Below are 26,250 nucleotides of genomic sequence, written 5' to 3' on the forward strand. Positions count from 1 at the left end.
GTGTGTGTGTGTGTGTGTGTGTGTTTGGTGGCATTGAGGGGTGGCCCTGGTGGCGGTTAGGAGTGCAGTTAGTAGTGCAGGAGAGATGGCTTTGGGACTGGGCTTTGCTTGTGAGGAGAAATCTCTCAGGGTTGTGTGCAAGAATTAAATTGGATGATAGGTATGATTGTGCTTTGTTGATTGTCAAGAACTGCATAAATATTGGAAATTGTCATATCTTATAGAACAGGGAGGGAATCCCCAACCCCCGGGCCACAGATTGGTGCCAGTTTGTGGGCTATTAGGAACCATGTGAGTGGCATGTGAATGAGCAAAGCTTCATCTGTATTTATAGTTGCTCCCAACTGCTCACATTACTGCCTGAGCTTCCCCTTCTGTCAGATCAGGCATTAGATTTTCATAGGAGCCCAGACCCTACTGTACTTGAATCATCCTGAAACCATATCCCCCCTCTCCCCACCCCTGTCTGTGGAAAAATTGTCTTCCACAAAAGTGGTCACTAGTGCCAAAAGGACTTTCTTGGTGGCTCAGATGGTAAAGAATCCGCCTGCAATGTGGGAGACCTGGGTTCAGTCCCTGTGTTGGGAAGATCCCCTGAAGAAGGGCATGGCACCCATTTCAGTATTCTTGACTGGAGAATCCCTATGGACAGAAGAGTCTGGCGGGCTACAGTCCATGGGGTCGCAAAGAGTCGGATACTACTGAGAAGCTAAGCACAGCACACAGTGCCAAAAATGTGAAAGACAGCTGTTACAGAGGGTACTTCTTTTCTAAAGCCTTGACTGACCTGGTGGAACACTATGGTTGGAGTCTAAGCTTAATTAAGAAGAAAATTTTCAGTGGCAAGAAGGATTGGGAGCTCATTTAAGAAAAATCCATGTCTTAAAGTGTTTGGAGTCTAGGAGTCCTTCAGTTGGAACATACCTTTTATCTTTTGCTATGATGATGTGGTGGACCTTCAAACTGCTTTGGGTTTATAAAGAACTTATTTATAATCATCTTTTTAAAGAAGCACTTGTGCTCCTGCAGCATTTTAAATATTTAGGAGAGATATTTAAGGCAGCCTTGGAAACAAGAATATATCCTGGGATATAAGAGGAGTCAGAGCAAGACAAAGAAAAATTGGATGGCTGTGCCAGAAGATACATTATATTTTTATTTTTTAGTTTTGTTTGGATTTAGTTGATATAATTGTTGAGAAGCTTTTATGTATGAGGCTTTAAGTACTGAGGGAATAGAAATGGGTGAATGAAGCATTTCCTTACCAATGAGACTTATATTCTGGCTGGAGATACACAATGCCTGTGGTAAATAGATGAGAGGAGTTTCCATGAAGTGCTCTAATACCCTAAGGGAGGACGACCTACTGAAACTTTTGGTCAGGACTGCATCAGAGAGGGCCAGTTAGAGGACACCTGAAGATTAAGAGTTTTGCAGGAAACAAAGGGAGCTAAGGCCATTCCAGTCAGAAATAATGGCATGAACGAAGGCATAAAGGCTTAGGGTACTATCTGGTACTTAAAGCATTCAGTAAATACACATAAATCCCAGACTTTGGGTTCAAAATGGCGGAGTAGAAGGACATGTGCTTATCTCTTACTGCGAGAGCACCAGAATCACAACTAGCTGGTGAACACTAGAACCCACCAAAAAAAGATACCTCACATCCAAAGTCAAAGAAGAAGCTGCAGCGAGATGGTAGGAGGGGCGCAATCATGATAAAATCAAATCTCATACCACTGGGTGGGTAACCCACAAACTGGAGAACAATAATACCAAAGAAGTTCTCCCACTGTTGTGAATGTTCTGAACCCCATGTCAGGCTTCTCAGCCTGGGTATCTGACAAAGGGCCTGGGAATCCCTAGGGTATCCTACCTAGAAGGTCAGCAGGATTTGATTACAGGACTTCCATAGGACTAGGGGAAGCAGAGACTCCAGTCTTGGAGGGCACAAACAAATCTTGTGCATGCCAAGACCCGGAGGAAAGGAGCAGTGATCCCACAGGAGACTGAAGCAAAACTACCTGCTAGTGTTGGAGGGTCTCCTGTGGAGGTGTGGCTTGGTGGGGGCTCACCACAGGGTTAGGGCTTCAGCCTATCAATTTTGGAGGTGGGGAAGGGAGCACAATTCAGTCATAATGTATTAACAAACACTTTTAGTAAATTGGGATAAGTGGGCAGATTGCTCTGAGGACCATAAGTAGAGTGACTAACTGAGGGATTCTGGAAAACCTTTCTAGAGGTGTTGACATTTGAACAGAGTTCAAAAGGATACGCCAGAGGGGAAATTATGGGAGAGTACTTTGTTACTGCATCCTCCCTGCTGAGAGGTTGATTGGAGGTATTAATACCTTAAATGTTATCCATTTCATTCTTGGAGAGCTCTAATTATTATAATGTTCTTATATTGATACAAAATAGACTCTACTTGGTAGAGAAGACAAGGTGATTTTTATGACAAATGACAAGATAATCACTTTTGGGCAATCACTTCTTTAGGCCAATCTTAAGATTACATCCACATTTCTTTTCTGGCTTTCATTGTTCTTTCTAGTTTCTTCCTGACTGGTCTTTCCAGTTTCATTTACTCATTCAGCCATTACTTACCATCCTCCTACTGTGTGCAAGGAATAGTTATTAGGTCTGAAGATAAAGAAAAAGTTTTTGCTTGTGGGGTATTTATTCTATTGGTGGAAGTCAACCAATAAGCAAATAAATATGTCAGTTGATGTTAAGTGCTGTGCATACAAATAAAGGAGGGTAGGAGGGAATAAAGAGTGCAGAGATGGAGTGAAGAGAGGTTTTTGTTGTTTTATAAAGAGTAGTCAGGGAAGACCTCTGATGAAGTAATATTTGAGTAGAGACCTGAAGGAGCTGAGAAAACAAGTCGTATGGATATCTGGGGAGAAATATTTTTAGACAGGTAACCAAAGGTACCAAGATCCAGAGGTGAGAGTGTATATATCCTGTTGGTAGTTTGTCATGACTGAGCAACTGAGCGCACACACATACATGCTTATACACTATTCTAGGTAAAAGTTGCTGATGGTGTGGACCAAGGTGGTAACAGTAAAGTAAAGGTGATGAGAAGTGATTGGATTATAGATCTATATTGAAGGTAGAGTTGTTGGAATTTGCTGGTGGCCTTGATGTGAAGGTGATAGGAAAAGTGGAGTCAAAGATGAATCAGATTTTTTGGCTTGAGTAACTGGAAGAGTAGAATTACCATTTATTGAAAGGGGGACAAGTGAAGAAACAACAAATTTTTGGACCTGTTAAGTCCAACTGTCAGTGACACATTTGTCTTCTGTTGTCTTTATAAATGCTCTGTCTTTGAAGGTAGGAAATAGGTCTCCTCATGTTTTCATCCTCTGTGACTGCACTGAATCTAGCATATGGAAAAAATTCAGAAAATGGTGAATGAATAATGAGATTATTTACTGTTTCCTTGAATGTCTAGATTATTTACTGTTCCTAAATAGAGCTCATGTTTTTTCATTCTTTGGGCCTTTGCTTTTGAGGTTCCCTCAAGATGACTCTCTATCCTCACCCCTATTCTCAGTACCTTTATCTGTGAAAATTCTACTCCTAAAACCCAGCCCAGTACTCTCTTCTTTACAAAACTTCGAGCTCTACAGATGTAATTGATGTCTTCCTTCTATGTACTTTTTTGCCTTGTTTGAACTTCAGGTACATTTTGATTTAGTTAGTTGCTTTGGAACTGACTGCCACTGAATAGATTTTTGCCTTTCCCTGCTCTTTCCATCCCTCCATTGCTTATTTCTTTTCTTGAAATATTTTGGTAAGCTATTATTGTTTGCTTATTTGTTTTATACTCTGCCTCACTTCATAGTCCTTAATAGACAATTGGCTCTGCCATCTAATTACAAGAAAGCATGGTATATTAGATGACTATTTTAAGAGAACCAAAATCATTATCATTGACTGACATCCTCTTATGTTTAACTGGTAATATCAGAGGTTGGAGGAGGTCTTGGAGGAGGTCGCCATTAACTGCACCATAGAGCTGCCAGAACTTACACAGGATAGGGGAAACAGACTCTTGGAGGGCACAAACAAAACCTTGTGTGCACCAGGACCTAGGAGAAAGGAGCAGTGATCCCACAAAAGACTGACCCAGACTTGCCCCTGAGTGTCCAGGAGTCTCCAACAAGGCATGGGTCAGCGGTGGCCTGTTGCAGGGTTAGTGACATTGAGTGCAGCAGTGCATGCATGGGACCTTTTGAAGGAGGTTGCCATTATCTTCATTACCTCCATCATAGTTTGGCCTCAGGTCAAATAACTGGGAGGGAACACAGCCCTGCCCATCAATAGAAAATTAAAGTTTTACTGAGCATGGGCCCACCCATCAGAACAAGACTCAGTTTCCCCCTCAGTCTGTCTCTCCTATCAGGAAGCTTTCATTTGCCTCTTATCCCTCTGTCTTATCCCTCTTATCCCTCTGTCCCTCAGAGGGCAGACAGAATGAAAACCACAATCACAGAAAACTAACCAAACTGATTACACGGATCATAGCCTTGTCTAACTCAATGAAACTATGAGCCATGCCCTGTAGGGCCACCCAAGATGGACAGGTCATGGTGGAGAGTTCTGACAAAATGTGGTCCATGGGAGAAGGGAATGGCAAACCACTAAGTGTTCTTGCCTTGAGAACCCCATGAACTGTATGAAAAGGCAACAAGATAGGACACTGAAAGATGACCTCTCCAGGTCGGTAGGTGCCCAATATGCTACTGGAGAAGACAGGAGAAATAACTCCAGAAAGAATGAAGAGACGGAGCTAAAGCAAAAACAACACCCAGCTGTGGATATGACTGGTGATGGAAGTAAAGTGTGATGCTGTAAAGAGCAATATTGCATAGGAACCTGGAATGTTAGGCCCATGAATCAAGGCAAATTGGAAGCGGCCAAACAGGAGATGGCAAGAGTGAACATTGACATTTTAGGAATCGGTGAACTAAAATGGACTGGAATGGGTGAATTTAACTCAGATGACCATTATATCTACTACTGTGGGCAAGAATCCCTTAGAATACATGGAGTAGCCCTCGTAGTCAACAAAAGAGTCCAAAATGTAGTACTTTGATGCAATCTAATAAACGACAGAATGACCTCTGTTTGTTTCCAAAGCAAACCATTCAATGTCACAGTAATCCAAGTCTATGCCCCGACCAGTAATGCTGAAGAAGCTGAACGGTTCTATGAAGACCTACATGACCTTCTAGAACTAACACCCCAAAAAGATGTCCTTTTCATTATAGGGGACTGGAATGCAAAGGTAAGAAGTCAAGAGATACCTGAAATAACAGGCAAATTTGGCCGTGGAGTACAAAACAAAGCAGGTCAAAGGCTAACAGAGTTTTGCCAAGAATGCATTAGTCATAGCAAACACCTGCTTCCAACAAAACAAGAGAAGACTTTACACATGGACATCACCAGATGGTCAACACCGAAATCAGGTTAATTATATTCTTTGCAGCCAAAGATGGAGAAGCTCTATACAGTCAGCAAAAACAAGACTGGGAGCTGACTGTGGCTCAGATCATGAACTCCTTATTGCCAAATTCAGACTTAAATTGAAGAAAGTAGGGAAAACCACTAGGTCATTCAGGTATGACCTAAATCAAATCCCTTATGATTATACAGTGGAAGTGAGAAATAGATTTAAGGGACTAGATCTGATCGATAGAGTGCCTGATGAACTATGGATGGAGGTTCATGACATTGTACAGGAGGCAGTGATCAAGACCATCACCAAGAAAAATAAATGCAAAAAGGGAAAATGGCTGTCTAAGGAAGCCTTACAAATAGTTGAGAAAAGAATAGAAGCAAAAGGCAACGGAGAAAAGGAAATATATACCCATCTGAATGCAGAGTTCCAAAGAATAACAAGGAGAGATAAGAAAGCCTTCCTCAGTGATTAATGCAAAGAAATAGAGGAAAACAATAGAATGGGAAAGACTAGAGATCTCTTCAAGAAAATTAGATATACCAAGGGAACATTTCATGCAAAGATGGGTACAATAAAGGACAGAAATGGTATGGATCTACCAGAAGCAGAAGATATTAAGAAGAGGTGGCAAGAATATACAGAAGAACTATACAAAAAAGATCTTCATGACCCAGATAAACCATGATGGTGTGATCACTCACCTAGAGCCAGACATCCTGGAATGTGAAGTCAAGTGGGCCTTAGGAAGCATCCCTATGAACAAAGCTAGTGGAGGTGATAGAATTCCAGTTGAGCTATTTCCAATCCTAAAAGACGATGCTGTGAAAGTGCTGCACTCAATATACCAGCTAATTGGGAAAACTCAGCAGTGGCCACAGGACTGGAAAAGGTCAGTTTTCATTGCAATCCCAAAGAAAGGCAATGCCAAAGAATGCTCAAACTACTGCACAATTGCACTCATTTCACACGCTAGCAAAGTTATGCTCAAAATTCTTTAAGCCAGACTTCAACAGTATATCAACTGTGAACTTACAGATGTTCAAGCTGGATTTAGAAAAGCCAGAGGAACCAGAGATCAAATTACTAACATCCATTGGATCATCGAAAAGGCAAGAGTTTCAGAAAAACATCTACTTCTGCTTTAGTGACTACGCCAAAGCCTTTGACTGTGTAGATGGCAACAGACTGTGGAAAATTTTTCAAGAGATGGGAATACCAGACCATCTAACCCGCCTCCTGAGAAATTTGTATACAGGTCAAGAAGCAATAGTTAGAACTGGAGATGGAACAGCAGACTGGTTCCAAATTGGGAAAGGAGTACATTGAGGCTGTATATTGTCACCCTGCTTATTTAACTGAGATGCAGAGTATATCATGTGAAATGCCGGGCTGGATGAGCACAAGCTGGTATCAAGATTGCCAGGAGAAATACCAATAGCCTCAGATATGCAGATGACACCACCCTTATGGAAGAAAGCAAAGAAGAACTAAAGAGCCTCGAGGAAAGTGAAGGAGGAGAATGAAAAAGTTGACTTAAAGCTCAACATTTAAAAAATGAAGATCATGGTATTTAGTCTCATCACTTCATGGCATATAGATGGGGAAACAATGGGAACAGTGAGAGGCTTTATTTTTTGGGGCTCCAAAATCACGGCAGATGGTGACTGCAGCCGTGAAATTAAAGGATGCTTGTTCCTTGGAAGGAAAGTTATGGCCAACCTAGACAGCATATTAAAAAGCAGAGACCTTAGTTTGCCAATAAAAGTCCATCTAGTCAAAGGTATGGTTTTTCCAGCAGTCACATATGGATGTGAGAGTTGGACTATAAAAAAAGCTCAGTGCTGAAGAATTGATGCTTTTAAACTGTGGTGTTGGAGAAGACTCTTGAGAGTCTCTTAGACTGCAAGGAGATCCAGCCCGTCAATCCTAAAGGAAATCAGTCCTGAATATTCATTGGAAGGACTGTTGCTGAAGCTGAAACTCCAACACTGTGGCCACCTGACGGGAAGAACTAACTCATTGGGAAAGACCTGGATGCTGGGGAAGATTGAATGCAGGAGGAGAAGGGGACGACAGAGGATGAGTTGGTTGGATGACATCACCAAGTCAACGGATTTGTGTTTGAATAAACTCTGGGAGTTGATGATGGACAGGTAAGCCTGGCATGCTACAGTCCATGGGGTCACAAAAAGTTGGACATGACTGAGTAACTGAACTGAACCGAACAGTGCTTGCATCTAAATGACCTGAAAGGTCCTGATTAGGCTAAGGTGACTTCATAGACAAAACATCACTGGTCAAGGTCCTTGGGTTGAAAGAATAGTTTGTGATTTTTTTACTTTGTAAAAACAAAAGACTATATAAATGCAAGGAGTAATTGGACTTAAAAGGAGTCAACTGCCAACTTCTGTAAACTTGGGCATGTTATTATGTATCTTAGATTTACTTTCTTTCTTTAACTGTATAGTTTAGTCTTTTAAAGTCCCTTCTACTTCATCTGATTCTGCTTTTTCATATATTTAGCCAATAGTCTATTAGCCCTCAGTAATATACCTCAATTTCACATGTCTTTCATTTCATCAGAGGAACCAAGCTTAGCCAAGCTTCCTGTAGCTCACCTCTGAAAGAGACAGCATGTGAGTTGGCTGGTCTGCCTTCTGTCACCAAACCAGCATCTGGTTTTTGAGAACTGAGGTCTAAAAACAGAAGGTGCCTGAATCTGCTCTTTCTTGCTGAAGACATCAGTGGTCCTCCCTTATACTGTATCATTCATGTTTTGTAGTTTCTTCCACCATATCCTGTTTATTTTGTTTATTCAGTTTTCTAGTGCAACACCTTTTACATTTTTCTGTATGCTAGCCTCCCTTCTTAGTTATGATTCTTGGAATCATAGGCCATTTCTAGGTCATGTTTAATCCTGATGGCCAAGTACAGGCAAGACCACATGGTATGTGTTTGATAAATGTTTGAAGAGATAGAGTACTTATTACATTTGCAGGTGATAAAGAATGGAAAGAAAAGCTACTGTGCTAGATGGCACGAGAGAGAGAAGAGAGTGAATGAGAGAGCAAGGGACCTTGATAAGGTGGATTGAAGCCAAAAAGATGAAATTTAAGGAAGATGACAGTGAAGTTCTACATTTTAAGTTTCAAAGAAATGGCGACATATGGGGACCCTAGAGGAGACCTAGCATGATGCTATGCTTAATAAGAAAATTGTGGTTTTGGCTGCTTAAGCCCAATGTCAGCCAAAGGTACTACTGTGACTTTAAAGCTAGTGGAGCTTCAGACTGAATTATTGGAAGTACTAAGTATAGTTAATGGAGGTGAGTCCAGCTACATTCTATAGAGGATGGACTGCACTTAGACTGTCATATTCCCCATGGGGAACCAGGCAGTAAGAGGTTCATTGCAGACAGAACTGTGTTTAATGGAAAGTGCCCTAAAGCATCACTACTCAAAGTAGAGTTTGTAACTCTTCACAGTCTGGAATGAGGTAAGCATAGAAATTGAGAGTGTGTAGGAAATGGCAACCCACTCCAGTATTCTTGCCTGGAGAATCCCAGGGACAGGGGAGCCTGGTGGGCTGCCATCTGTGGGGTCGTACAGAGTCAGACACGACTGAAGCGACTTAGCAGCAGCAGCAGAAACAGCAGGAACTTGTACAACAATTTGACAGAGTACTTTTATGCCTAATGAATCTAATAAAAAGAAAATTAAGTTTATCTTATATGTCTTTTTTTGTTTGATACTTTCCCTTTATTTTTTATTTTAATAGATTTTATTTTTAGAGCTGTTTTCGGCTTGTAGAAAAATTGACCAAAAAGTGCAAAGACCATACTCCACATCTGTCCCACTGCTCCCAGCATTCCTCTGAAAGTGCTTAACATCTTGCATTAGTAGGTACAATTGATGAATTAGTATTGGCACATTATTATTAACCAAAGCCTATAGTTTATATTAGGGTTCACTCTTTGTGTTGTACAGTTTTATGGATTTTGAGAAAGTCATAGTATCAGGTATCTACTATTATAGTATCACACAGGATAGTTTTCCTATATAAAAAATATGTGTTTCACTTACACATCTTGCCACCACTTTCTTAGTGCCTGGCAACCACTGATCTTTTTGCTGCATCTCTAGTTTTTCCTTTTCCTGAATATTCTGTAATTGGAGTCAGCCTTTTCAGACTAATGTTTTTCATTTAGCAGTATGTATTTGGGGTTTTTTAAGTCTTTTAATGGGCTTTCCTGGTGGCTGAACTGGTAAAGATCTTTTAATGTTTTAATAGTTCATTTCTGTTTATTGCTGAATTTAATACACATTCTATGGATGTTTGTCTATCCATTCATCTATTTGAAGCATATCTTGGTTACTTCTGAATTTTGGCAGTTATGAATAAGGCTGCAATAAATATTTGTGGATAGATTTTTCAACTCATTTAGATAAATATCTAGGAGTGCAATTGTTAGATTGTTTGGTAAGCCTATATTTAGCTTTATAACTGCCAAACCCTCTCTCAAAGTGGCTGTACTATTTTATATTCCCTTAGCTGCTGCTGCTGCTAAGTCACTTAAGTCTTGTCCGACTCTGTGCGACCCCATAGACGGCAGCCTACCAGGCTCCCCCGTCCCTGGGATTCTCCAGGCAAGAATACTGGAGTGGGTTGCCATTTCCTTCTCAATGCATGAAAGTGAAAAGTGAAAGTGAAGTCTCTCAGTCATGTCCGACTCTTAGTGACCCCATGGACTGCAGCCTACCAGGCTCCTCTGTCCATGGGATTTTCCAGGCAAGAGTACTGGAGTGGGGTGCCATTGCCTTCTCCGATATTCCCTTAGCAGTGAATGAGAATTCTTGTCGCTCCACATCCTCAGCAATATTTGGTGGTGTCACTGTTTTGGGTTTTAGCCATTTTAATAGGTATCTAGTGGTATTTTGTTGTGCTTTAATTTGCAAGTCCCTAATGACAAATGACTTCCCTGGTGGCTCAGACGGTAAAGCGTCTGTCTACAATGCGGGAGACCTGGGTTTGATCCCTGGGTTGGGAAGATCCCCTGGAGAAGGAAATGGCAATCCATTCTGGGACTATTGCCTGGAAAATCCCAGGACAGAGGAGCCTGGTAGGCTACAGTCCATGGGGTCGCAAAGAGTCGGACATGACTGAGTGACTTCACTTTCACTTAATGACACATGGGGGATTATCTTTTCATGTGTTTATTTGCCATCTCTATATCTTCTTTGATGAGGTGTCTGTTTAGATTTTTTGTCCAGTTTTTGATTGGGTTGTGTGTTTTCTTATTGTTGAATTTTAAGGGTTCTTTGTATATTTGGAATATAAATCCTTTATCATATGTGTATTTTGCAATGTTTTCCCAAGTCTATGACTTGTCTTTTCATTCTCTTAAAGGGTCTTTTGCAGAGCAAAAGTTTTAATTTTTAAATAAGCCCAAGTTTTCAGCTTTTTCTTTTATGGATTGTGATTTTGTTGTATAAAAAGCCATCACCCAATCTGAAGTCATCTAGATTTTCTCTCTGTTATCTTCTAGACTTTTTCTTTTTTTATAGTTTTGCATTTTACATTTAGGTCTGTGATACATTTTGAGTTAATTTCTGTGAAAAGTGTAAAGTCTGTTTCTAAATTTTTCTGCAGGTGGAGGTCAAGTTGTTCTCACACCATTTATTGAAAAGACTATTCTTTCTCCATTGAATTTCCTTTGCTCATTTGTCGAGTGTCAGTTGGCTGTATTTGTGTATGTCTATTTAGGGTCTCTATTCTGTTCCATTGATATATTTGTCTATTCTTTCACCAATAACACGCTGCCTTTATCTCTGTAGCTTTATAATAAGTCTTGAAGTCAGGTAGTATTAGTCCTCTGATAGATACCTATATATAGCTAGAGTTATATTCATAAGATATGTCGCCTAGGCTATATCCCAGACCAATTTAGTAAAATTCTCTGCTAGGACTTAAGTATATATATTTAAATCTTCCCAGATAATTTTGATACATAGGGAGAGTTAAAAACCAGCATACCAAAACCATAAACTCCTTGAAGGTGTGGTCCTCTTCGATGATATGTGTGTCTCTGGTGGTTTGTACACTTTGCTTAAATAGTTGTTGAATAAACAGATAATTAAAAGAACTGAATGTGTTTATTTTGGAGAAGAGAAAAAGTGCATGGCCATGATACATCATCATATACACATATCTGAAAGCCTTTGATATGACTTGGCACTGAAGGATGCTTTCTGAGTGCTCTCGGAGGTAGAATTAGAAGTTTACAGAGAGGCACCTGGCTGAATATTAGGAAGCATTGTCTCATAGTGCTCATTGCTCCTGAGCTTTCTGTTCCTTCACATGTCATATATAAGCCCATATATAAGAGCAGATGGTTGGGAAATTAGGTAAGGTCAGATGTTATGAACTATGTTCGGGACTGAGAACTCTTTTTGGTTCTCCTCTCATTCATAAGTTGAGGGACATGGGTATGGGGGTTAAAAGAATATTCTAAAACTACTTTGAATCTGAGTTCTCATAGTGCAGCAGACCCCTCTAGTCTGTATTATTGATTAATTATCTCCATGCTGGAAGAGATTTTCAAGAAATTCCATCTCCTCCACTAAAATTGAGATTTTGGTAGTTGTAATAGCACAGGTACTGAGGGTCTGGGAAGGGTGAAAGATACTTAACAGAAGAGCTCTTTTCTGTGCTCCTGGAGTTCTTTCCCTGCATCCTCCTGTAAGCAGATTATGTTGGTATATTGAATGGACGTGTGGACATCTCTCAGGGAAAATGGGTAAATTCCATAAAGTTTCCCTATAGTACACTTAAATTTCTGATCAGACGTAATACTGGCTACCTGCTCTTTGCCAGGCTGTAGGAAGAGGGATATGGCAGACATCTCTTTGTTGCTACAAAGACAATTGACATGGCAGAGAGAAATAAAGCATAGGCTTGGGAGTCAAACCAAAGTTGGAATGAGTCAGTCCTTTACCAGGTGTGTGGTCTTGGGGAAGTCACTGCCGTCTCTCACTGATCACATCCTGTCTTTTACCAATTTTTGCTGCTGCTTCCAAGCCATCTATCTCTAGAATATGTTTATTTCTCCTTATCTCTTCTCCAATATATTAGTCTAAATTATTACCTTCTTCTCTCCAATGTATTAGTCTAAATCATTACCTTCTTCTCTTGGCTAAAGTTCTGAAAGAATTTACTGACTTCTCATTTTCATAACTGTCTGCTCTGTTTTCCATTCAGCAGTCGGTGATTTAAAAAAAATATAGATTAGACCTTGTCATTATGCTTAAAACTTTCCAAATCTTTCCCATTGCTAAAACCTAGAACAAAACCCAAACTCCAAGTTATGACCCCCAAGAGGTCCTACATTCTCTTGACTCCTGATGTCTCTCAAGGGCAGTTTATAGAGGTATTGACAAGGTAAATTACCCTTATGAAGCACTTGGAAATGTGTGAAAGTTTTTTTTTTTTTAATTTATTGTTTCAATTTTGGGGGGTCAACACTAGGATTTAGAGGGTCTGGGCCAGTGTTGGTAAATATTCTGTAATGTGTTCTGCTCAGGGCCCTTTACAATGCCTGATTCACAGTCTGTGTTTAAGAAATACTTATTATACAAAACCATGTTTTCATGGAACTCAGTTTTTTTTTGTTTTGACTGGTGTCTTGGTTTTGGTGAGCAGGGGCTACTCTCTAGTTGCAGTGATGGCTTCTCTTGTCGTGAAGCCCAGCCCAAGGGCTCATGGGCTTTAGTAGTTGCTGCGCGTGGGCTCAGTAGTTGCAGGTTATAGGCTCTAGAACACAAGCTCAGTGGTTGTGGCACCCTGGCTTAGTTGCTCTATGGCATGTGAGATCCTCCCAGACTGGAGAGTGAACCCATGTCTCTTGCACCGGTAGGCAGACTTCACCACTGAGCCACTAGGGAAGCCCAGAACTCAGTTTTGACACATGTGAATTGGTGGGGCTTCCCTGATGGCTCAGTGGGAAAGAATCTGCCTGCCAGTACAGGAGATGTGGGTTCGATCCCTGGGTTGGGAAGATTCTTCTAGAGAAGGAAATGGCAACCCACTGCAGTTTTCTTGCCTGGGAAATCCCACGGACAGAGGAGCCTGGAGGGCTATAGTCCAAAGCGATGCAAAAGAGTTGGACCCGACTTAGTGACTAAATAACAACAAACAACTACTTCCTAAGGTTGGTGAGATAGACATAACATTTTGTGAAGTACCTGGTACAGAATAGCACTTAATAAATGGTAGCTGCTACAGAGATTTCTTTGCTTAGAAGCAGCTATAAGCATCCGCCCAATGTTTTCCCTGGGGCATTCGAATTAGAACCTGACACCTTTGTTTGGGGTGTGGGTGGGTCAGTTTCTTTGCTTGAAGCCTAATATAGAATGAATGGTAGGTTTGATTTGACTTGTCCTGGGTCCAGACCCAGCTGGAGAAGCAAAGGCACAGAAGAGCTCTGGTTCTCTTTCTTGACTCTGGGGCCCACTCAGGAAGCTCAGACAGTCCCCGGAAAGCCTGGATTCACTGAGAAGTACCCCCTGCTGAAGACTAGGTGGGGGAGAATAGCTGAGGGGGTGGGAAGGTCTCTCTGCTTTCCCTCAGAGCTTCTTTACTGAAAGGAGAAGCGGGTTTTCTCCCGCCTCCTTCCCTCCCTTGTTTCCCCGCCCCTTCTGCTTCGCCAACCCCAGAGCTGAGCCTTTGCTGCGCCCTGTGAGGGCGGGAGCGTGCTGCACCCCAGAGCCACAGCTCAGGCGGCTGAGCTGCTGCGAGCCCGGCCCCAGCCAAGTATAGCTGCCCGGGTGGAGCCTGGGTGTCGTGCAGCCGACCAGGCGTGGGAGAGGTGCGGCTCTGCGACAGAAACCGCAGGCAGAGATGCCGGGGCCGGCTCCCCCGACCAGGTAATGCTGGCCCACCCTGGGGCATGCTCAGCTGGGCGGTGCTGGGGAGGGGGGACGGCTCTGCTGGTTTCCGGGGACTGGTGACGCGGGTCCGGTAGACTTAGGGTCTCTTCCCTTAGGGTCTCTTCCCTTAAGAGACCCTAAGTAAGAGAAGGGGTTTATGGTGGAATGCTCAGATGAGCCCACCCAGGGCTAGGCCAGGGCTGGAACCAGAGCCCTGGCTAGGGAAGGCTCTGAAGGGGAAGCTGGTTTTGGGGAACTTGCTCTGCCTGAGGATCCTTGCTTCTTTGCAAGCACCCTTCTGCTTGGCGGCTGGGGTGATGCTTCCCTCTGCTTTGGATTAGCTGCTGTCCTGCCAGACCGAGGGGGCTTTTCTCTCCGGTCCTGAGAAGGGGCACTGTATTATAAATGACTTGTTAAGAGGTGGAGTGAACTGAGATGAGAGACTTGGGGTGAGGGGGAATTAGTCCTATTTAGGCAGCCTTTGTGGGCCTCAGTTTCCTTATCTGTGCAGCAAAGGGCTTGACATTTTGTTTGTGACTGGCATTTTCAGACTGCCAAACTGCCTTTTGGACAGGCAACTTGGTAAAAGCCCTAGAGTAGACTGCAGAAATGTGCCCCTCAACACTGTAGGAGATAGGCAAACTTGGGAAACAGATCTTGGTACCTTGTCTTCCAGCCAGTCTTTTGAATGGCATCTTACTGGGCTGCTCAGGACTCTGTGACCTCATGGACAAGGCAGAGGTTAAGAATGGTGGTTTTTTAATTATTGAGTGTAGGTGTATTCGGAGAAGGCAATGGCACCCCACTCCAGTACTCCTGCCTGGAAAATCCCATGGACCGAGGAGCGTGGTGGGCTGCAGTCCATGGGGTCGCTAAGAGTCGGACACAACTGAGCGACTTCACTTTCACTTTTCACTTTCATGCATTGGAGACGGAAATGGCAACCCACTCCAGTGTTCTTGCCTGGAGAATCCCAGGGACTCAGGAGCCTGGTGGGCTGCCTTCTATGGGGTCGCACAGAGTCGGACATGACTGAAGCAACTTAGCAGTAGCAGTAGGTATATTGGTCGTAGGGAGACAGAGCTGGGAAGAAGCAGGTCAAGGTATATTAATAGTTTTTCTCCAAATTGGTCAGTTCTTTGATACTTGGGCATAAAGCTGCTTTAAACGTTGCTATCTTCTCTGGAACTTCCTCCTTAGAATGTCGAGCTAATGACAGACCTTGAGACTGTGTAAGTCTTAATCATGATCATCTGGGACCAAGAAACATATGTCAGGCTGATACTAATCTACCTTGATTATTTTGGACTGCCTTCTTCCCTTAGTTTTTCTATGACTCTACCACCTTATCTTCTCACCAGTTGCCTTTCTACTTCCTACTCCTGATCATTTTTCCTGTCCTGTGCTCTACTCTCTTTTTCTCCCATTCCCATTTTCTTTTTCCTGCTCCCCTTTCCTCTCATACTTTCCCTTTCTAGTTCTTTCCCCTCCATAGCCAGTTTTCCTCTTGAGTCCTTCTCTTCTTGATTAGGCTTTCTTCTCTTTTCCTTTTGGTTCAGCTTTCTCATTCTTGGCAGGTTACTGGTTTGCAGGGACTTTTGCTATGTTGTTAGTGAAATTCAAACACTATTCCCTACCCAGCTCCCTTACTTTTGCCTTTCACCATGAATCTATCTTTCCCAAGCGCCAGTCTCTCCTTACTGCCTCTTTGCCTTGCTTTGGGCCCAACAGTAAGCAGTCTTTCTTCCTGGATTTGTCCCCCACCTCATTTCCCAGAGGCAGAATGAGTAAGCCAGATGGGAAGGGGAGGACTTAGGAACTGGGGTGGGAGGACTTAGGAACTGGTGTGGGAGGAGGGCAAGAGTTTTCTGGAGGCTCTAACTTCCTTTAGTGAGATGAGCAACTAAAGTGAAGTCCCTCAGTCATGTCTCACTCTTTGTGACCCCATGGACTGTAGCCTACCAGGCTCCTCTGTCCATGGGATTTTCCAGGCAAGAGTACTGGAGTGGGTTGCTATTTCCTTCTCTAGGGGATCTTCCTGATCCAGGGATCGAACCCGGTCTCCCGCATTGTAGGCAGATGCTTTATCATCTGAGCCTCCAGGGAAACGGTGAGCAACTAGGAAGTACACAAAGACTCTTTAGCAGCTTAGAAGCTTTGCTGACCTGAAGGAAGGGAGGCAGACCTGTGAACCTAGGGAAGAAGAGGAGGATAGCAGGAGTGGGTTGGAGGGAGAGAAGGAAGAATCCTGAGGGAGAAGAACAGTGGTCTTTTGAAGAAGAGAGTGGCCTGGGTAAGATAGGGGTTGTTTAGGGCTAGAGGTTGCTGTATTGGGAAACACTGTAGTTTGGGAAAGAGGACCATATACATTCATTTTCTTTCTCTCTGAAAACTAGCTTTTTGGGCTGATTTGTTTTCTCCTCTGCAAACCTTTTTTCAGGAGTGTCCTCAATGTGGGACAGTGAGAGGGAAAGCAGAGATAACAAGGCAAGATTGCTATTATACATATACTTACTGTCTAGACAATGTGCTTATGTACAAAAAACTTTGAATATGATATCTGTTCATCCTTAAACCTTCTCTGAACCATCTATGTTAGTTATGGTACCAGGTGTTGGGGATGCAAAAATGGAAATTGAACTAAGTTGCTGCCTTCCAGTGCAAGTCTAAGAGTGGGTATCTGAAACCTCATGTGATAACGATATGTGATGTAAGAGAAGCACAGGGAGCTATAATAATGCAGAGGAGGGAACTTTTGATTTCAGTAAGTGGCAGACCTGGACCCTAAACTCAGGTCTTCTCTACAGGTGATATCTGTGCTTTTATACCACATTATCTTCTGACTCTGTGTGTACATACAGTGTACAGAGGGTTTTCTTATGTTTTCCTTTCTGCCTATCTGTGAGGCTAGACTCTAGGTGCTGCTGATATGAAAAAAGAACAGATACCTGTGATAGGTCACTGTGCCATAGCTAAACACTCATTATTTTGGAAGGGAAACACTCTTTTTCCTTGTTAACTTCTCCTGGCTCTGGGCCACTTGGGGGACTTGATGCTGAGTTCCCTGTATGAGTCATTTGTACTCCCCTCCCCTTCTGCACCCCACCAATTTCTTAATTCAATTTCTGGCAGACTATAGAGCCGAGAGACCAGATGGAGCTAGGTGAAGCATTTTATTTCCATTGGCCTGTGTAAAATAGGGATTTAATAACTCATAGGGTTGGTAAGGATCAAATGAAATAATAAATGTGTGAAAAGACTTTGGAAACTGTGAAGTGCTGCATAGATGTTATTGTGATTGTTCCTAAGTGTATTTTCAGCCATGAAAAATGCTCAGATGTTGCAGCCTGGAGGAAATGCCAAGAGTTGTTCACTGACTAGTTTAAAACTGAGCCTCAATCCTTAAAAATGAAAGAAAGGGGCTAGAAAGAGGATGCTTTGCTTTAGAGACTGGTAATTGAGCCCTGTACTGAACACTGAGGTTGAGAGGTTTAGTGTTTTCTTTGTGTGCATGTGTGCTAAGTTGCTTCAGTCATGTCTGACTCTTCGTAACCCTGTAGATGGTAGCCTGCCAGGCTCCTATGTCCATGGGATTCTCCAGGCAAGAGTACTGGAGTGGGCTGCCAGCTCTTCCTCCAGGGGATCCTCTTGATTCAGGGATTGAACCCACGTCTCTTATGTCTCCTGCATTGGCAGGCAGGTTCTTTATCACTAGCTGCTGCTGCTAAGTCACTTCAGTTGTGTCCGACTCTGTGCAACCCCATAGGTGGCAGCCCACCAGGCTCCCCGTCCCTGGGATTCTCCAGGCAAGAACACTGGAGTGGGTTGCCATTTCCTTCTCCAATGCATGAAAGTGAAAAGTGAAAGTGAAGTCACTCAGTTGTGTCCGACTCTTAGCGACCCCATGGACTGCAGCCTACCAGGCTCCTCCGTCCATGGGATTTTCCAGGCAGGAGTACTGGAGTGGGGTGCTGTTGCCTTCTCCGTTACCACTAGCACCACCTGAGAAACACAGTGTTTTCTTTAAGGTCAAATAAATGGTAGGTGGCAAGCATGAGAAGTATTTTTAGTGATACCTTGTGCTATAGCAAAAAACAAAACAAAATAAAAGAAGGAAGAGGGAAAGGGATTAAAACTAAACTGACCTCAGTTCACCTACTAGGTACTGGTTTTTAATCTTTCTAATATTCATATATAAAATAGAAGATATTTATAAATATCTTGAGTTATAAAGTTTAAAATAATTATATATAAAAAAAGAAAAGAATATATAGTAGGTACTTTATAGCTGTGGAGAGGGCACTGGCACCTCACTCCAGTACTCTTGCCTGGAGAGTCCCATGGATGGGGGAGCCTGGTAGGCTGAAGTCCATGGGGTCGCTAAGAGTCGGACACAACTGAGTAACTTCCCTTTCACTTTCATGCATTGGAGAAGGAAATGGCAACCCACTCCAGTGTTCTTGCCTGGAGAATCTCAGGGACGGGGGAGCCTGGTGGGCTGCTGTCTATAGGGTCGCACAGAGTCGGACACGACTGAAGCAACTTAGCAGCAGCAGCAGCAGCAGTTATAGCTGTACTTACTTTTATCCTGCAAAAATACCTTTGAAGTTACCTTCTTAAGAAAGTCTTCCCTGATTCCTAGGCTGTTAAGGGCTTCTATTTTTATTTTTTTTCATTGAAGTGTAGTTGATTTACAATATTGTGTTAGTTTCAGGTGCACAGTGAAGTGATGTAATTATATATATATTTCACATTCTTTTCCCTTATCAGTATTACAAAATATTGAGTATCATTCTAAGGGCCCCTTTTTTGGATTCATGTGCATCGTCTTGTCACTCATAGTGGCACTTACCATGTTGTACTGTCATTGGGGTTTTTGTATCTGTCTCTCCTGTTAGCATGTGAATGATTACTAGACAGAGAAGGTCTAGTAAATCTTGGTTTTACTGTTATTAAGCCCCATTTCTAAGAATACATTGATAAATAAAACAGACAAAGTTGCTCCTTTGTAAAGCTTACTGTTTAGTGAGAGAGATGTATAATAAGTAAGCAAATATAATTAAAATTCATGATACATGTTGTAAAAACCCAGAATTCCATTTGTTGAAATTAGCTTTAGGGTACTTATGAAGAAAGCTGAGCGCCGAAGAATTGATGCTTTTGAACTGTGGTGTTGGAGAAGACTCTTGAGACTCCCTTGGACTGCAAGGAGATCCAACCAGTCCATTCTGAAGGAGATCAGTCCTGGGATTTCTTTGGAAGGAATGATGCTAAAGCTGAAGCTCCAGTACTTTGGCCCCCTCATGCGAAGAGTTGACTCACTGGAAGAGACTCTGATGCTGGGGGGGATTGGGGGCAGGAGGAGAAGGGGACGACAGAGGATGAAATGGCTGGATGGCATCACTGACTCGATGGACGTGAGTTTGAGTGAACTCCGGGAGTTGGTGATGGACAGGGAGGCCTGGCGTGCTGCAATTCATGGGGTCGCAAAGAATTGGACATGACTGAGCGACTGAACTGAACTGAACTGAGACATGCAGGCAAAATATTTAAAAGAGTGGCCCCCAACTCTTGGGCCCAAGTTAGTAACTGTGCCACACAGCAGGAGGCAAGCGAGTGAGACTTTGTCTGCCCCTCCCCATCACTTACATTGCCTGAATCATCGCTTGCATTAGCATCTAAACTGAACCTCCCCGTCCCCTCCCCCTGTGCCCCCACCCTGTCTGTGGAAAAATAGTCTTCTGTGAAACCCGTCCCTGGCCCCGAAAAGGTTGGAGACTGCTGATCTAACAGATAGTTATTGGTCTGAAAAAGCTTTGGGACTAAAGATAAAAACTTGGGTTTCATCAACATATAGATAATATGTTAAGTTATGGGAATGGATGAACATCTAGGACAGAGTGTATTGTGAGGAAAGGAGCTTCCTAGCCTGGGACGTGTGTAGGATAGCTAGTGAAGGAAGAGTCTACAAAGGAGATAGGAATGGACAGAAATATAGAGGGAAAGTTAGGTGAATGTGCTTTTCCAGAAGCCAAAAAAAGTAGAGCATTTGAAAGAGAAGGGAGGTCAATTACATTGAATACTGCTGGGAGGTTGAGTAAGATGAGGACAGAGTAGTGACCATTTGATTGGCAACGTGGAGATGATTGACAAGGAGGCTTGACAAGACTACTTTTGGCCAAATAGTAGGGTGTTAGTTGGCAAGCAGAAGAGGAGGAAGTGGAGATAGTATAAGTAGACAGTTCTTTTGAGAAGCTGTGTTATGAAGGGGAACAAAGAAATAAATAGTGTTTGGAGGAGTATGTGAATGTCAAGGGATGTGTGTGTGTGTGTGTCTTTGAATAGGAGATGCATAGCATGTTCATATTCATCCACTATTCTAGCTCAGGTCAAAAATTTAGAGATCTTCTTGGTTTTTCCTTTTTTTCTTACATTGTATATTTAGTCTCTAAATAAGTCTTTGGCTCTACCTTCAAAATGCTCTCTGCCTACTGTGATCCATTTAAGCCATCATCAGTTCTCATGTGAATTATTGTGATAACTTAATTGTTTCTCTGCTTTTCCTTTGCTCCTCTGCAGTCAGTACTCTGCAGCCGTAGTGGTTTATTCAAAACATAAATTCTTGAGTGTCTTCTCACACTTGATACAAAATCCAAATTTATTGTGGCCTGTAAGGTCCAGCCTATTCTGACCTCTGGCTACATCTCTGCTCTTAAACTCTTAACCACATTTCTCCTTGTTCACTCAACTTCTGTATTGCTGGCCTTTTTACTATTCTGTATGCCCCAAATATTCTTATCTAGGACATTTGTGCTTACTGCTCCCTTTGCTTAAAATACTTCCATATATTACTGTGATTTGCTGTTGCACTTCATCCATGTCTTAAGTGTCTTTTCCTCAGAGAAGCCTGTCCTGATCATTATCGTGTGTACCACCCCCATCCCTGTCCATTTATATTCACACGAACTACTGTTTAATTTTCATTATGGACTTGACATTGTATATTTATTTATTTATTTCTTCACTTCTCTTACTAATCAATCCATAAAGTCCACGGACACAGTGGCTTTGTTCTATTCAGCTAGACTAGAATTGTTACATTATGAGTATTAATGAGTATGAGCTAAATGAGTATTAGTATTTGCTGAATGACTGAATATGTGTGTGAGAGAGAGAGAGGGAGGTTAATGTAGCTGCTGAAGGAGAAGAACATTCCAGGTGAGAGGGAGTACAAGTGAAGGAGTAGAGGGAGAAGAGAGAAGGGGAGGATAACTTCTGATAAGAGAAGAGACACCTCCTTCATTGTATGATACAGTGGGTGGTACTGGTGCAGGGAAACATACAGATTTAGGAGTAAGAAGATAGAGTTCTCCTGAGAAGATTTTTGTTTTCTCATTGAAAGTTGGATCATTGCCTGAGGGAAGGGGTAGATGAGAATCCCAATTGGTGATTTGAGGCAAGGCTGGATGGCATCACTGACTCGATGGACGCGAGTCTGAGTGAACTTCTGGAGTTGGTGATGGACAGGGAGGCCTGGCGTGCTGCGATTAATGGGGTTGCAAAGAGTTGGACACGACTGAGCGACTGAATTGAACTGAATCTTAAGTAGGAAGAGCGTCATAATTTTCAAGCTAAAGCAGTCAACCAGGTAATGTTCTCTAGGATACTCAGCTCTTTTCGTATAGAGGCAGTTTGGAGAGAGTTAAGCTCAACTATCCTGAAGCTGGGATTTTGCCACTTGAATTTTGGAAAGGAAGAGGAGGCAAGGGGGTAGATTTTTCTTGTTTTTTGATCAGGGTGGTTTAGTATATACATGTGCAGAGAAATTTTATTATAAGCCATCTTATTATCCTACAAATTTTACTGAGAGTCAATTATCCAGTGTCCACAGTTAATATCTTAAGTCTCATTTTACTGATCTTTACTCTGGCATTAATGGGGTAATATGACTCTTGATACCACTGTGTACTTTCGGCACATTGTAGTGTATTTATTAGATGATAAATTCTAATTCTCCTTACTTTTTTCTTTTTTATTGTGGTAAATGCACATAATATAAAGTTTACCATCTTAATAATTTTCAAGTGTACCACTCAGTGGTGTTAAAAATACATTATTGTACAACCATCACCACCATGGAACTTTCCTGGTAGCTCAGCCAGTAAAGAATCTGCCTGCAACTCAGGAGACCCAGGGTCAGGAAGATGCCCTGGAGAAGGGATAGACTACCCCTTCCAGTATTCTTGGGCTTCCCTGGTAGCTCAGACTGCAAAGAATCTGCCTGCAATGCGGGAGACCTGGGTTTGATCCCTGGGTTGGAAAGGTTTCCTGGAGGAGGGCATGGCGACCCACTCCAGTATCCTTGCCTGGAGAATCCCCATGGACTGAGGAATCCTGGTGGGCTACAGTCCATGAGGTTGAAAAGAGTCAGACACGACTGAGCGACTAAGCACAGCACAGCACAGCACAGCATCACTGCCATCCATCCCCATAACTCTTTTTATCTTGTAAGACTGAAACTCTATACCTGTTAAACAACAACTTCTCATCCTTCCCTTCCCCTAGCCCCTAGTCAACACCATTATACTTTCTGTCTTTATAATTTTGAGTACTGTAAGTACCTCATGTAAATGGAATTATACACTATTTGTCTTTTTGTGATTGACTTATTTTATTGAGCATAAAATCCTCGAGGTTCATCAGTGTTGTAGCATGTTGTAGAATTTCCTTCATTTTCTGAATTATATTCCATTCCATACCACATTTTGCTTATCTATTATCTGTCAATGAACACTTGAGTTGCTTCCACGTTTTGACTATTGTGAATAATTCTATTATGAACATGAGTGTACAGATAGCTTTTCCAAACTCAACTTTCAATATTTTTGGATATAGACCCAAGAATTAGAATTGCTGAATCATATGGTAATTCTATAATATTTTAATTTTTTTAGGAACTGTTTACTATTTTCCATAGTGGCTATACCATCTTATATTTCTACCAGCAATGCATAAAGGTTCCAGTTTCTCCACATCCTCATCAACACTTGTTATTTTCTGTTTTGTTTTGTTTTTTTGATAGTAGCATTCCTAATGGATGTAAGGTGGTATCTCATTGTGGTTTTGGCTTGCATTTCCCTAAACATTAGTGATATTAAGCACCTTTTTATGTGCTTATTGGCTTATGTGCATATATCTTCTTTGGAGAAATGTCTGTCCAAATCCTTAGCCCATATTTGAATTGGGTTGTTCATGTTTTTGTTTTTGAGTTTTAAAGAGTTGATGTTTTTTGATGTTTAAGTGATTTATGTTTAGGGAAAAAAGGAAGTGATGGACTAACTGATAGTGGATTGAAGCTCAAAATAAAGTCTAGGAATGCTTTTGGAAGTTCTTGAACAGGTGAGCTACATGGAGGTTTTGTTTGGATGATTCACTCTAGATATCAGTCAGTGAACATTTTGGGAATAAAGTCTAGGGTGTGATCATGAGAATAATGATTAACTTGGACTGTGTGCATGGTAAGTCGCTTCAGTTGTGTCTGACTCTTTGTGACCCTGTGGACTGTAGGCCTCCAGGCTCCCCTCTCCATGGGATTCTCCAAGCAAGAATACTGGAGTGGGTTGCCATCCTCTGCTCCAGGGAATCTTCCCGACCCAGGGATTGAACCCAAGTCTCTTCTGTCTCCTGCATTGGAGATGCAGGTCAGGAATTGCCCAAGATGATAGAAGAGGATTATAAGACCTCTGGTGTTGATTTCTCCAAGTCATCTGCAGGGGTGATAGGAGTGAGGAAGATGTGTGGTATTATTGGTAGGGTGAGGGGAGGGTGAAGGTATGTCAGTGTAAGTTAAATCTTTGACTCCATATCTCTCTGCTTTTTCCATTTTGCTTTACAGGTACAATTTTTTCCAAGTTTTCCAGATAAAGCTCTTTGTTCATTCTGTCTCAAGTTATAATTAGTGGAAAAAGTATTTTTAGGAGAATTTGAATAATCAGGCTAGTCATGTCCTTTGCACTGTTTCATTGAGTGATCTTAGGTAAGTTACATACCCCATGGGTTTCATATTGGAACTATAAAATAAAAATTTTGAATTAGCTGACTTTATAAGATACTTCCAGCCCCTGTGTTTTTCTTCTCTAAACCAGGCTGCCTTAGTCAGTTAACCATTACTAGTTACCTAATTGTGCCAGGTCTGTGCTGTCTTGGGGACACAGACATTAATCGTACTTAGTTTTGTTCCATGACTTGTTCATGGACTGGTGAGATTAATATCATGAAATATGGAACCTGCTGCACAGAATTATGTATAAAATGCTATTAAATTTGGGGCAAGGTAGAAATAGGAGGGCTGTGTGAAGGTTTTGTAGAGGAAGTGAGTCAAGCTGAGTGTTGAAGAATGAGTAGGAATTTTCTTGGCAGACAAGTTGGGATGTTTTAGGCAGAGAGAACAGTGTGGGCAAAGGCAAGAGCGTGAAATCACATTGGGCTGGAATGAGAAGTTTAGTGATAAAAGAGATGAAATGGGTTAGGTAATTGGAGATAACAGGTATTTATTGAATATCTGTTTTGTGTCAGACAGTATGCTGGGGACTTTATATATGCTTTTATATTCTCATAATAACTCTGTGAAAAAGACAATCTTACTTGTATTTTACCAAAGAGGAAACTGAGGGTCAGAAATTAAAGTAGTTTTTCTATGCCCAGAAACAGCTTCCAGTTTTCCTCTCTGCTATCTCAGCACTTGCTTTCTTGTTGCTAAACCAGTGCAAGTGACTGGACGCTGCATAGCGGGAATGTCTTTGACTTGTCCGAAGGACGTCCCTCAGCAAATTCAAGACTGCAACATTCCAGGCTCCTGCCAAAGAAAACCTCCTGGCACGATTTAATTAAAGATCAGATTCTCATAACCAGGTGTCAAGGGCATGTACTCCCCAGTCTTGGGTGGAGTGCTGGTCATGCAAGTCTCAGCAGCTCTAAGTTGTTGGAACTGAAAAATGTGATTAATATATGAGATAGGTTTATTTCTTTTTTTCCTTTCCCATCTTCATTTAAATAATGGCCTGAGGTATTATTAGAGGTTATGTAGTCCATTCCTTTGCCTCTTGAGTGAACAGTAAGGCATAGTGCAGTGGAAAGAGAGGTGATTCTATAGTCACACAGATTTCATTTCAGGTCCCTGGCTCTGCTGCCCACTAGCTGTGTGACCCTGGGTGACTGGCAGCATCTCTGAGATTTTTCTTCTGAGTTATTCACTATTTTATCCCCAGCACCTAACACAGCCTGACAAAAAGTAGGAGATGAATAAATGTTTGCATGACTGAATGAGGAAAAGATACCAACCAAACAGATTTCCAAGTTTTCTTGTAAATTCCACTAATGTTAGTAGTTATTAAAATATCAGACCTAAGTGATGTCTGAAACCCTGTTTGTAAAGATGGTTGGTCCAGGAGCTTCTATTCGGATACTTTTAAAGAATTTTGGCAACTTTGTTTAGGCATTCAGAGGCCTCTCCTAAACTCCAAGTCCTATTGTGTGAGCTCAAGGCACCACAGAGTCCTCAGTACAGACAAATAGCAGCTGGTCCCCTCCTCCAGACCATATCTCCTTTCTCATTGTCATCTCTCAGCCTTTTCTTAATCAACCATGTCATCTTTTATTTTTAACACGGAGCTTCATTGTACAGATCTAGAACTGCTTAGAAGGGGCCATTTTTCTGATTATAGCTGTGTTCATTACAGAAAATAAAAGGCCCTCTCTGACTGCTGTGTCCTATTTTTTTTACCTTCATGTTGCATACAACGCCATACTCTCACACTTAAGTTTTTCCTAAGGTCTGGAGTATACTTGCCATCA

The 26,250-nt window shown here is 42.0% G+C and overlaps 1 protein-coding gene across 4 annotated transcripts in view; it reads left to right on the top strand.

Annotated features, from left to right (window-relative positions):
• The window catches only part of PAK1 (p21 (RAC1) activated kinase 1), a 159,513-nt gene that overhangs the window by 50,678 nt on the left and 82,585 nt on the right, over nt 1–26,250 (top strand). For 2 of the 4 annotated variants that reach the window (XM_005909613.2, XM_070365037.1), the window contains exon 1: nt 14,198–14,394. The exons of the other annotated variants lie outside the window; for them this stretch is intronic. The gene's annotated coding sequence lies outside the window, so the exon portion shown is untranslated. Of the gene's footprint in view, nt 1–14,197; nt 14,395–26,250 lie in introns of those variants that run through there. 4 annotated transcript variants of the gene reach the window in all.

The sequence above is a fragment of the Bos mutus genome, chromosome 29, assembly GCF_027580195.1.
Source record: "Bos mutus isolate GX-2022 chromosome 29, NWIPB_WYAK_1.1, whole genome shotgun sequence".
NCBI classification, from domain to species: domain Eukaryota; kingdom Metazoa; phylum Chordata; class Mammalia; order Artiodactyla; family Bovidae; genus Bos; species Bos mutus.